Source organism: Myodes glareolus, chromosome X (genome assembly GCF_982192425.1).
Source record: "Myodes glareolus chromosome X, mMyoGla1.1, whole genome shotgun sequence".
NCBI classification, from domain to species: domain Eukaryota; kingdom Metazoa; phylum Chordata; class Mammalia; order Rodentia; family Cricetidae; genus Myodes; species Myodes glareolus.
In genome coordinates this window covers 19797999-19810934 of record NC_142053.1, presented here as the reverse complement: position 1 = coordinate 19810934, position 12936 = coordinate 19797999, and the positions used below count along the sequence as shown (strand labels likewise).

General features: G+C 42.9%; 1 long non-coding RNA gene across 1 annotated transcript in view; it reads left to right on the top strand.

Moving 5' to 3' along the window:
* The window catches only part of LOC148117219 (uncharacterized), a 124244-nt gene that overhangs the window by 35518 nt on the left and 75790 nt on the right, over positions 1-12936 (top strand). The gene's annotated exons all lie outside the window — the stretch shown is intronic.

Below are 12936 nucleotides of genomic sequence, written 5' to 3'. Positions count from 1 at the left end.
AGACATCTGGGTCATCTTCTCCTATGGGAGATTTCTTGGGGGTCTTCCTTGATCAAACATGATTTTTCTTAGCCCAGAATGAATCCATAGCCTCTCATTTCTGGTGCAAACAAAAGCAAAACCTTTTCTCCAAAGCAACATATCTTTTCACTTAAATTTTGAAGTCAAGGCATTTTCAAAACATACTTGTTGGATTAATCCACTCGCATTTACAATCAAGTGTCTTTTAGAAGCTGTTGCTCATTCCTCAACCATCAAACAATACAAAGACAACACAATAACATACAGTATCCATACTCTCTGTGTATTTTCCATTTTTATGTGGCTTTATTATAAACTCTATTTCTTTTATTTTTTAATTTTTGGTTTTTTGAAACAAGGTTTCTCAGTGTATCTTTGACTGTCTTGGAACTCACTCTGTAGACCAAGCTGTCCTTGAACTCACAGAGGCCTGTCTGCCTCTGCCTCCCAAGTTTGGGGATTAAAGGTGTGTGCCATCACACCCAACAACTCTCTCTCTCTCTCTCTCTCTCTCTCTCTCTCTCTCTCTCTCTCTCTCTCGGGTTTTATCCTTTTTATTTTTCTCCCAACGCTGAATATATTTTTAAAGGCATTATACACCATTTAGTTTACTTCATTTTATATACCATTTAGTTTACTTCATTTGTATCTATCTTTACTGTATATCTCTCTTTTTCTGACCATATGAATCTTTAATTTGCTAAGCAATAAGGCTAAGGTTTAAGCTGTGGTTTTGACATTTAGATCCACCCCATTCCTTAGCTTTCTGAGAGCCTAGTCTCTGACAGTGGTACTGGGAGGAGCCATATTTATTGCCACCACTCTAAAGAGTTTCAAAATTCCTGTCACCACCAAGAGGCATGCTCTTGGCTATTCATAAACACCATTTAAGTGTTTGGGGGCAGGGTCCCTTAAAAGGGCTGCAAGGTTTTGCTGCTAAAGCTGAGTCAGGAAGACTCTCTTAAATTAGATGTGCTTGTTTCTAGCAAACAAAGTCCACCCAAGAAAATATTGCTGCCAAAAATTCATCCTTCACTTTGTTCTTATTGTGTCTAGAATTCCTTCCCAACCATTCTCAGGTTTTAAGCTGGTACCATTTTTTGACAGAGGTTTCTGTCCCATCAGGTCCCACAGCAGTTCTGTCCCAAAGAAACACACAGAGATCTACATTAATTATAAACTGTTTGGCATATTAGCTCAGGCTTCTTATTAACTCTTATAACATATATTAGCCCTTAATTCTTGTCTGTATAAGCCACGTACCTTGGTACTTTTTATCAGTGAGGCATTCTCATTTTGCTTGCTCTTTGTCTGGATGACAACTGCAAACTGATCCTTTCATCTTCCCAGTATTCTCCTGTTCTGGTTGCTCTGCCTATACTTCCTGGCTACTGGCCAATCAGTGTTTTATTAAACTAATATGTGACAAATCTTTATAGGGTATAAGATCATTGTCCCATATCAAATAGGGAAGGGTAGAAAAAGGAGAAGACCAGGGGAGTGGGAAAAGAAAGGAGGGAAGAGGATGGATGAAGGAAGAACAAAAAGTGGGAAATAAAGGATAGCAGAGAGAGAAAAGATAAGATGAAAAAGGAAGAAAGGGGAAAAAAGAGAAAAAATCGAGATGAAAGTTGAGATAAGAGGAGGAAAAGGGAGGATGGAAGAGGAGGGAAGTAAAGAGTGAGGATGAAGAAGTGAAAGGAAAGAGAGAGGGAAGGAATAGAAACAGGAATAAATGCAAAGTGGAAAGGAGAGGACAAGAGATGGGAAGAGGCAGGAGAAGTTTGACGTGAAGTTGATGGAGTAGAGAAGGGGAAAGAAGAGGTGGAATGAAGATGGAGGAGGGAGAAAGAGAAAGGATGGAAGAGGAGGGAGGTTGAAAGAGAAGGATGGTGGAAGAGGAGGGAGAATGGAAGAAAAAGGAGTGGGAATGAGGACAGAAGGTCTAAAAGAGAATGGAGGGAAAGCAAAAGACACGATAGAAAGGGTTGAAGAGAGAGGAGAAAGGGTGAGGGTGGGGGAGGGTGCAGTTAGAAGATTGGTGAAAAGAGAAGAGGGAAGTAAGAAGTGTAGAAAAGAAGAAAGAAGGAAAAGGGAAGAGGAAAGAACAGCTAACCGAAAAAAATAAGAGAACATAGTGTTAAGGAGTAGTAAGGAGGGAAGAGTGTTTTAGAGGGTAGAAAAGAGAAGAAGAAGAAGAAGAAGAAGAAGAAGAAGAAGAAGAAGAAGAAGAAGAAGAAGAAGAAGAAGAAGAAAGAAGAAAGAAGAAGAAAAAGAAAAAGGAATGAAGTATGAATTGGAGGGAAGTAGAAATGGAAACTAGGAGGGAAGAAAAGGGAAGCTAAAAAGGAAGAGCAGAAAGGGGAGAGAAAAATAGCAGGAAGAAGGAGGGAAGAGGGCAGAAAAGCAAAAAAAATTAAAAAATCAGAGGAGAGCTGAGAGAATAGAAAGGGGTAATCAGGATTATGGAAGAAGGTGTGGGAAGCAAGAGGAAAATTAAGGAAAGATGAGGGAATAGAGGAGGGTAATAAGCAAGGAAGAGCAATAAGGAAGATGGATGGAAAAAGATGAAGAGAGGAGAGAAGACAAAGATGAGTTAAGAGGAGAAAAGTGCAGGGAAGTGGATGGAGGCCAGAATAGACAAAAGGAAGAGTAGGGCAGATATAAGTGGCTGGAGGATGAAAGAGGAAGAAGAAAGAGGAAAGGAGGAGGAGTTGTGAATAGGAGGGAATAGTGGAGTTGAATGTGGAGGCGAAAGGATGTTGGAAGAAAACAGGAATGTGGAAGGAAGACAAGAGGAGGTCGTAGAGAACAGGATTAAAGATGGAGGATAGAATTGGGAAAATGAAGGGAGAGGAAAGAGGAGGGAGAGTGAAGGAAAGTGGAGGGAAAAAGAATCAGGAAGGATGAGACTGGAAAAAGTAAGGGGAAGAGGGAGGATGGAAGAAGGAAAAGGAGGAAAGCAGAGGAAAGAGGATGGAGAGAAGATGAGTGAGGAGAGAAGAAAAGGGAGGAAAGGGTATAGGTGGAAGGATTGAGGAAGGAATAAGAATAAAGAAAGATGTGAAAAGAGAATAGGAAAGAGAGGAGGGGAAATGTAATTGTAAAGAGGAGAGAAAGAAGAGGGGTAGAAGGGAAGAGGAGGGAAGAGGAGAGATGAGGAAAGAAGGTAAGATTAGGGTGGAAAGAAAAGGAAACGGGGAGTGGTGAATAGGAAGGAGAAAGGAGGATTAGAGACAAGTGAAAAGAGAAGAGTAGAATTGGGGGAACTGAAAAAAGGATGGAAAGAAAATGAAGAAGCAAAGAGAAAAATGGAGGAGGGTAAAAGAAGGAGGAGACAAGACATGGGAAGAGGGAAGAGAAGAGAATCAGGGAATGAAGATGGAAAGGAGATGAGGGAACAGGGAGGAAGAGGAAGCATGCCAGAGGAGAAGAAAGAAGATGAAGAGAAGGAAAGGGAAAAATTTGGAGAATAGAAGAGGAAACAATTTGGTAGAGAAGAAAGTAGAACAGAGAAAAAAGGAGAAGAGGAGTGGGCAAAGCAAGAAGGTGGAAAGAAGAGGGTTTTGAACAGTAAGTACAAAGGCAAAATGAGAGAAGAGGGAAGAGGGAAGGTGAGGGGAGAAGAGATAGGAGGAAAGGATGAATGAAGGAAGAGAAGAGGGGGGAATTAAGAAGGAAAAAGGAAGAGAAATGAAGTGGGAATGTGAGATGAGGGAAGGGAATGGAGGGTGAAAGATGAGGAAATGGAAGGGAAGATCTTTGAGAAGTAAGTGGAGGAGAAAAGGAAGAAGAGGGAGAATAGAGGAGAAAGAAAAGAAAATATGAGGGAATGTGGAAGAGAGGAGAGAAGGGAAGTGGGAAATTTTGTAATGAAGAGGGAGGAAGAAGGAGTAGAATATAATATGGAGTATTGAAGAGGATGGAAGTGGGAAAAGAAATGAAAAGGAGGGATGGGGGAAGAATACAGTGTATAGAGGAAGGAAAACAGAAGTAGAGGGTGGAGGTAAGAAAGAAGGGGAGGGAGCAATGATTAGCAGGAAGTAGAGAAGGTATGGTAACAGGAAAGAAATAGGAAGAGGGTGAAAAGAGAAGAAGAGGGAAGTGGAGAGCAGACAAGAGAACAGAGAAGGGAAGATGATGAAAAGGGAAGAATCGAGAAGAGGGTGGAGAGAGAAAAGAGGACAGAGAAGGGAAGGTAACAGGAAGGATGAGGAAAGAGAACTGGGAAGGAAGGAGGAAAGTATAAGTAGGGATGTGAGGAAAGAATGGAAGAAGAGGAGAAAAGAGGAACAAGATTGCAATAGGAGGGAAAATGTAGTTGACAGAGTAGGAAAGAAGAGGAAGGATGAGAATAGGATTATGAAAGAAGAGAACAGAATGAAAGAGCAGGAAGGAGGGAAGAGCCACAAGGAGGTAATAAGAGGTAAATGGATGATAGAAGGAAATGGAGGAAAGGGAAATGTGAGAATAGGAGTTAAGAGGGAAGAGAAGAGATAAGAGAGGAAAGAGGATGGAGGAAAGAAAAGAAAGAATGAGATACAGATAGGAGGAGTAAGGTGCATGGAGAAGAGGAGGAAAGTCAGGGACATTGAAGATAAGAAGTGATGGCAAGAGAAATGAGAAACGAAGAGAAAAGAAATGGGAAAAGGGAAAAAGGTCAAAGTATAAAAGGGATAGTGGAAGAAGAGAGAAGACTAAAAAAAGGGGAAAAGCAAAAAGGAAGAAGGAGAGAAACTGAGTGAGAAGAGGGGTCAAACAAGAAGGAATAAGAGGAAGGAGGGAAATAGAGGTGAAGAAAAGGAAGGATGGAGGAAGGAAGAGAAAAGAGGAGTGAAGAACAAAGAGGCAGTATAAGGAAGAGAAGGGAGGTGTGAAGGGGAAGGAGAAATGTAAAGAAAAGGATGGAGGAGAGAAGAGGGAATAAGGAGAACAGGAAAGTGGAGGATTATGAAAGAGGGAAGAGTAAGAAAAACAGAATACTAGAGAAGAGGATGGAATACAAGGGAGGATGGAAGTGGAGGGAGGAGGGCTGAAGCATGAGGAAGAAAGAAATTGGAAGACTGAAGAGAGAAGCAGGAATTGAATGCCGAAAGGAAAGAAGAGAAGACTGAGAAAAGAAAGGGAGGAGAGAGAACAAGTAAAGAGGGTTGTGGAGGAATGTAGATGGAATAGAAATGGAAGAGAGGAAGAGAATGGAATATAAAACAGAGAAAGGAAAGTAGGAGGGAATAGGGAGGAGGAAAGTATAGGAAGGAGGAAGAAGGAGAGAGGACAATAGTGGAGAGAGGAGTGAATAGGGAGGAGGGAAGAGGGCAAATGAAAGGAGAGCAGGGAAGAGGGAAGAATGTGGAAGAGGAGGAGAAAAGAGAGAACAGGGAAGAGGAAGAAATTGTAGAAAAGTATCAGGTAGAGGAGGCAATAGGGAAAAGGGCAGGAGGGAAGAAAAAGAGAAGAAATATTAGAAGAGGAAAGAGGATGGATGGAAATTGAAAAGGGAAAAGAGCAGGATAGAAGGGGAGGACTAGAGATGGTCAAGAGAATTGAGGGGTGAGGAGGGAGGGGGAAGTAGAGGGAGAAAGGAAAAGGTGCAAGGAGGGAGAACAAAGGGAATGAAGAGGAAAACTGTGGGTGGAAAAAGAAAGAAGTGGGAAGGGGAGGAAGGAAAGAACGGAAGAGAGGAGGGAGGACATTTGAGAAGGGAGCAGGGAAGATGAGCAAGGAAAAGGGGAAAGAGGAAAGATAACTCTAGAGGAAGGAATAGGGAAGAAGTGGGAGAAGAGTAAAATAGAAAGGGGAGAAGAGAGGGAAATGTAAGTAGGGAGGAGGAGGGAAGGGGAGAGAAGTGGAAGGAGGAAAGGAAATGGGATAAGAAATAGGAGGGAGGAGGGATGTGGTGAAGAAGAAGGGATATTAAGGAGGGAAGAAGAGAGAGGAAAGAAGAATGAAAGAGATTTCAGAGAAACAGAAGGAAGGAAAAAGAGGCAGATGAAGGGGAGAAGAGGGTGGAAGCAAAGGGAAGAGTGAATTGAATGAAGGAGAAGGGAAGAAAAGATAAAGGAATTATAAGGAGATATGAAGGAAGAAGAGGAATTAGGGAGGAAGAAAAAGAATGGAAGAGGAGGAAGAAGGTGGATGAAAGTAAACAGAGGAGGTAATAGGAAGAAAGAGTGAAGATGAGGGACAAAGGATGAGTAGGGAAGAAAGAAAATGACCTAACAGGAGGGAACAGGAAATATTGGTGAGGAAGAAGGAGACAGCGTAGGAAATAGGATAATGGAGGGAAGAGCAATAAAGAGCAGGTAGAAAGGAAAAGGAAAGAGGAGGGAGGAGAAGGAAAGAGACAAGAATAGAGAGGTGGACAGTGGTAGTCAGAGAAGGAAGTAGGAAAGAGGAAGGAATAATTTAGAGGGGAGGGGAAAAGGTGACTACAGGGAAGAGGGATTTCACTAAGGAGGAGGGAGGGAAAGGGAAGAATAGAAGTAAAGGAAAGGGGGTGAATAGAGAGGAGGAAATGTATGAAGGAGGGATAAAGGGAGGAGGAAGGAACAAGGAAAATCATGGAAGAAGAAAACTGAATTAACAGGAGAGAAAGGGGAGGAGGAGGGATGAGAGAAAATGGAAGAGGAAGAAGAAAGGAAATGGAAGGAAGAGGAAAGAGGAGGGAGGAAAACTAGACAGGAGGAGTGAAGAGGAAGGAGGAGGTCTGAAGAGGGATGTGGAAAAGATTGGTCAGATGAAAGAGGGAATAGGAGGGAAGAGAGGAGTGGAGGAAGGAAGGAAGTGTAGGGAGGGGCATAAGTGGAAGGAATCAAGAGGAAAGAGGAAGCAGGAGGGACAGGAAAGAGAATGGAAGACTAGGAAAGAGGAAATTTGAGAAATGTTAGATGTAGTGGAGGAAGTAGAAAATAATCAAGTGGGAAGATGAGGGACTAGAGAGAAGGAAAGTGTAGGTAGGGAAGACAAGGGAGATACAAGGAGGAAATAACAGAGGGAAGAAGAAAGAAGATGGAATAGGAGTAAAAAGGGTGGAAGGCAGAAAGAGTAGGGCAGAGGAAGGCAGAAGAGGTAGTAGCAAAGATGAGGAGACAACAGTAGAAGGGGAGGGTACACCAATATTAGAAAAGAAAAAAGGAAGGAGGGGATTGGACAAAGAAGAGTAATGGTGGATATAGAAGTGAAGGAAGAGAGGTGAGGAGGGGTAAAGAAGGAAATATGAGGGAAAAATAGAAAAGATAGAAATTATGGAAGGGAGAGGAAGGAAGACGGAAGAGAGAAAGGTTGGAGAAGTTAGGAGGGCAAGGGAAAGTGAATGAAAATGGAAGAGGAACAATATAGGAGGGAAGGGGTGAGAGGAAGGAAGAAGAAGAGATAAGAAGCATGCAAAAGAGGGAGAGAAGGAAGGATCCAAGTGAGAAAAGAAGGGAAGTGAAGAGAGGGAATAAAGCAGGAAAAGAAGGGAAGAAAAAGGAGGGAAGATGGAAGAGGAGGGAATGGAATGAGTGGGTGAAGGTGGGTGAAGAGGGTAGGGGGCAGAAAAATGAAGAAAGTGTCAGGAGGGGGAAATGAGGATAAGAGAGGGTTGGTGAAGGGAAGAGAAGGGATATAGGATTGTTGAAGAGGAGGAAAGAGTTTGGTGGACAGTTGAGGGAAGAGAATCAAAGAAGAGAAGATGAGGGAAAAGGAAATAGAGGAATGAAAAAAGAGGAAGGAGAGAGGTGGAAAGTGGGAACTTGAAGAAGGGGATAGGAGGTAAAAGAGGGAATAGAAAGGGGAAGGTAAACAAATAGGAAGGAGAAAAGAGTATGGACCAGGGAGGAAGTGGAAAAAGAAGGGTAGTAGATGGAGGAGGATAATATGGAACATGAGTAAAGATGATGCATAAGGAAAGGCTAGGGATGAAGGAACGTGACACAATAGGAGAAAAGAGGGAAGAGAAAAAAAGGAAAGGAAGGGGAGGGGAGAAGGAAGAGGACTAATGAAATATAAAGGAGGAGGAATGGAACAGGAGGAAGGAGGGAAGTGCATGACAGAGAAAGAAATGAAGGGAAAGGGAGGATTGAGAGGATAGAGAAGGAAGATAGAGGAGGAGTGAAAAGAAAAGGATGAAAGATTCCATAGAAGGAGTGAAATGGAGAAAGAAGCAGGGGAAGATGAAAAAAGAGGGGAGACAGAGGATCAGGGCTAGAAAGATGAAAACAAAGTCACAGGGCTAAAATGAGGGTTGGAAAATTGAGAACTAGGCAATAGATGTGTGGGGGATATAAAATAAAAAGGAGGAAGATAATAAATAGTAGGGAGACTAGGAAGTAGGATGAGGAAGGTGACAGAGCAGAAGATGTAGGCAACCATTTGACAATGAAGTGGAGGGCAGAAGAACAGAAAGGTATTGAGTATTCAGAAGACTCCATGAGTCTGGGCAGATGGGCAGAACCCTGGTGACAAAACAAAAAGGAGCCTGGGGTGAGTTTGGAAGGCTATAGGACATGAAATGTATGTAGAGTTGACTGAAGAGGAGGGGAAGATGGTGAGTTTATGGTAGATCACTGGAGAAGAATGCAGAAGAAGACAATGTAGATGAAGAAGAGAGAAGAAGGCACATGGAAAGGGAATAATTGTCAGCAGGACAACAGAAAGTTGGGGAAGAAAGCAGGAAGCTCAGGAACATGGTAGAGGTGAAGGGAACAGGCCAGTTACTGGAGGGTGGTAAGGATACAGAAAGCTTAGGGGCATTAGAAGGATGGGGTGAAAAGAAGATGGGGCTGGACGCAAGATGTTGGAGGTGACAGGAGATTAGAAAGGGGGGACAAGTGGAAATGTCAGGACTCTGAGGGGAAGGCAAGATGTATGCTGCAGTGAGGATCATGTACCAGATAGCATGCACCCCTATGGGCAACTGGCTGGGTTGTGAAAGAAGGATGAAATTGATGGATATGGAAGAAGAAAAATACAACGATACCTGAGTGCATAAAAAATAAAAAAAAAACCTGGTATGGGCAGAATGTGCGCATGGTATGGGTTCAGTTTGCTCTCTGCAAGACAGGAAGTAGCTCATATATATGGCAAGATGACTGGGAGAGACAGGAAGCTAGGCAGGAGGACAGAAAGAAGTGCAGGTGATCAGAAACAATGTGTGAGGGAAGGAGAGTAAATATGTAGGTAGGAGAATAAGGAGGGTGATAGGAGGCCTGGGCTTGACTGGAGGTTGAAAAGATCAGGGTGAATGATGGAAAAGAAGACATGCATCAGACAGGGCAGAAGACTCATAGAAAGGTGGGAGACTGCTGCACAAGAGTGAGCTGGGAAACATGCCCACAATTTCAGAGAGACCAGGGGAGACTGGGGGTGAACAATCTGTCTCACCAGGCAGGACAACTGCCTGATCTTCCACAGGCCAGAGGTTTGATGCCAAACTCCAACCTGGGGTTCACAATGTCTTCATCTCAATGATAAGGGTATCTAAGGGACTCCTCAGCCCTATCCTGGGGCCAGAGATGCAGTTGCTTCTTCAAACATACACTGAGACATTCATAGAAAATGTGCAATGATTCTTGAGAGGGGCTTTTACTAATTGGGAAAATATTTGCCTTCTCCTGTGATAGGTGAAGACCTGAGCTATGGAGGGAGTTTTTGGAAAGGGTGAATTCTAAATAGCATTTACATCAGGATGTAGGGAAGGTAGGATATAGACTCTCAGGAAAGTAGTAGAAAAAGGTTACCCTATTGTAGGGCAAAATACTTAGACCAGCAAGAAAGAAAGGTGCCTATAGAGGATGTTTTCAGGGTCAAATAATGAAGTTTCATCTAGGTAGTTTGGCAAAGAAGTCTTATTTTGAGATTAAGTTGTGTATTAGGTGAAGAAAAAGGTTGGAGGCAGGTTTGGTGGTCCATTTATTTAATCACAATATAAGGAAGGCATAGGAAGTTGGGTCTATGAGTGGCACGTCAGCATGTCCTACTGATCAAGTCGCAGGTCAGCCAGGGTGGTCAAACAGAGAAACTCTCTCTAGCTAAACAGAAAAAAAGGAGAAGGAGGAGGAGGAGAAGGAAGAGGAGGAAGAGGAAGAAGAGGGTGGGAATGAGGAAGGAAGAAAGAAAAAAACAAAGAAGGATGAGAGAAAAGAGGAAAAGGGGATGAGGCTGGATTAAAAAAAAGGGAAATAGGAAGTGAGGAAATACGAAGGACAAGAAAAGAGGAGGGAGAAGAAAAGTGAGAAGAAGGAAGAAAGAGGAGGAAAGAGAAGGGGAAGGGAAGGGGAGAGCAGAGGGAAAAACTAGAGAGAAGGGAAAGAAGATGTTGGAGAAGAAAGAAGGAAGAGGGGAAAAGAGGAAGACAGAAGAGGTGCAGGAAGTGAAGAGGATGGAAGAAGAGAAAGTAAAAAATAATGGAAGGTGAAACAGGAGGGAAAAGAAGAGGAAGAGTGGGAGGAGTGAAATATGGGAATAATGAGGCAGGGGAAAAAAACAGAGAAAAGTAGCAAAGAGGATAAAAGATGAAAAGGAAATACAAGGAAAGAGTGAAGAAGAAAAAGGAAGAAAGTTGAGGGAGGAGAGAAGAAGGAGAAAGTATGATGATAGAGGGAAGAAGTTGGAGAAAAGAGGAGGAAGAAGGGAAGATAGAGAAGAAGGGAAGAGTAGGGAAGTGGGAACATAGACAAGGAGGGAATAGGAGAGAAAAAGAGGGAAGTGGAAATATGAAGGAAAAAATATTACGACAAAAGGTGAGTGAAAAGATGAAAACGGTGCTAGGAGGGAAAAACAGGGAGGAACAAAGATGGAAGAATGAGGAGGGAAGATGAGGAATAATGAAGGAACAAAGAAGGGAAGAGAAAGAAGAATGAAGGGAAGAAGAGGGATGAGGGATAAAAAGGTAGAGGAGAAAACAAGGAGTAGGAGAAAAGATGAAGGATGAGGAAGAACATAGGAAAGAAGATGGAGGAAAGAGGAAGAAAAAGTATGGAGGAGGTAAGACAGACAAGGAAGGAAGAAGAGAGAAGAGGATGGGAGGTGATAGAGGAGGGAGGAGGGAATTAGATGGAGGAATGAACAGGACAAAAGAGGGAAGTATGAGGAGGTAAGTGGAGAAAAACCAAGTGAAAGGAGAAATGAAGAGGGAAGAGGAAGAAGGAGGAGGAAATTGTTAGGACTGGAGATAGAAGAGGGTGAAAAGAAGAGGAGGGAATAAGGAAGAGAAAAGAGGAGGGAAGAGTAGAAAGCAAGGAAGTGAAAAGAGAAAAGAGGAATGAAGAGGATGGAGGAAGGAAGAAGTAAGAATAGAAAAGAAATAGGGGTAGAAAAGATGAGGGTCCAGGGAAGAGGGGGAAAGAGCATAAAGGATGCAGGAGCAAAGGCAAAAAGGAGTGATAAAAGAAAGGAGGAAAAAGTGGACAGAGGACAGAAGAAGAAGGTGAAGAGAGAAGAAAAGGGAAGAGAAGGGAGTAGGAAAGGAAAGGGACAAGTGTTGAAGGTGTAGAAGGAAAGAAGTTGAGAGAAGATGGAATGAGAGGAAGATGGAAATGAATGGAAAGAAGCGGGAGGGGTGCAGAAGACGGAGGGAAGAAGGAACACTAGGGAAGCTGGAAGAGGGGAGAAAAGGAAAAAGAAGGGAGGCAGGAAAGGGAAGAAACAAGAAACAGAAGAAGTGAAGAGGATGGATTGAAGAAGTGGGAACAAGGACAGGAATATGAAAAAGGAGAGGGAGTAGTGAAAAGGAGAAAAACAGGAAAGAGTCACGCGATAGAACAAGAGGAATGTGAAGGAAGGAATAGGGACACAGGACACGGAGGAATGATGAGAGAAAAGAGAGAAAGGAATATGAGGGATTAGGAAACAGAAGGGAAGAGAAGAAAGGGGAGAAAAGGGAAAAATGGAATAAGGTAGATGAGGGTGGAATAAAGAGGAAGGAAGGTGTATGACAGGTAAGGAAGCAAAAGAAGGGGAAAAGGAATAAGTAAGAGAGGGAAGATAGAAAGGACAGTAGAGGAGAGGAAAGGAGAGGATAAAATGGGACACTGGGGGAATAGTGTGGAAGTGGGATGAAAGGCGGAGAGATGAGGAGGGAAAGAAGAAGAAAATTAAAAGGAGGGAGGAGTTGAAGAGGGAAGACAAATAGAAAATAAGGGAGTATGGAAGTGTGGTAAGGAAAAATACTAGGAGACAGGGGATTTAAAAGGAGAGTAAATGAAAAGGAAGAACAAGCAGGAGACATTAAAGAGGAGAGAAGAGGGAAGAGAAGAGAAGATGGAACAAGGATGAAGAACGTCAGAAGGAAGAGGAAGGCAGAGGGAAGGGGATGAAAAGATGGGATGGATAAAAGAGGAGAGAAGAGAAAGGACAAAGGAAGATCAGGGAAGCGTGAGTGGAACGGAAAAGGAGGGCAAAGGAAAGGAATGAAAAGAGAAGAGCGAAAGGGGCAAGACAAAAGAGGAGGAAAATGTAAGATAGGGCAGCAAATGGAAGAAAACTGGGGGTGACAGAAAAAGCAAGGAGAGGTAATGAGGACCCTAAGAGAGACATAAATAGACCTAATCTATGTGGGAAGTAGAAAAAAATAAGATCTCCTGAGTAAATTGGGAACATGGTGACTTTATGAAAGGGCTCATAGGGAGTGGAGAGGCAGGGAGTGGAGCAGAGAAAAATGCAGAGCTCAAGAAAAAAGAAGGACACTTAGGTAAGAAGAAGGAAGTGTGGAGGGTATATTGTGAAGAGAAAAGAGGAAGGAATAAGAAAGGGGTGGGAATAGGAAAGAGAAATGAAGGACCAAAAAAGGAAGGAATATGGAGGGAAGTGGAAGAAGAAAAGATGAGGGAAGAGTAAAGTTCAGGATACTTGCAGAATGAGGAAAAAGGAGAAAGAGGGGGAGGAGGGAAGAGCCATAAGAAGCAGTGAGGCAATAGTGAGGAGGAGGAATGAGTA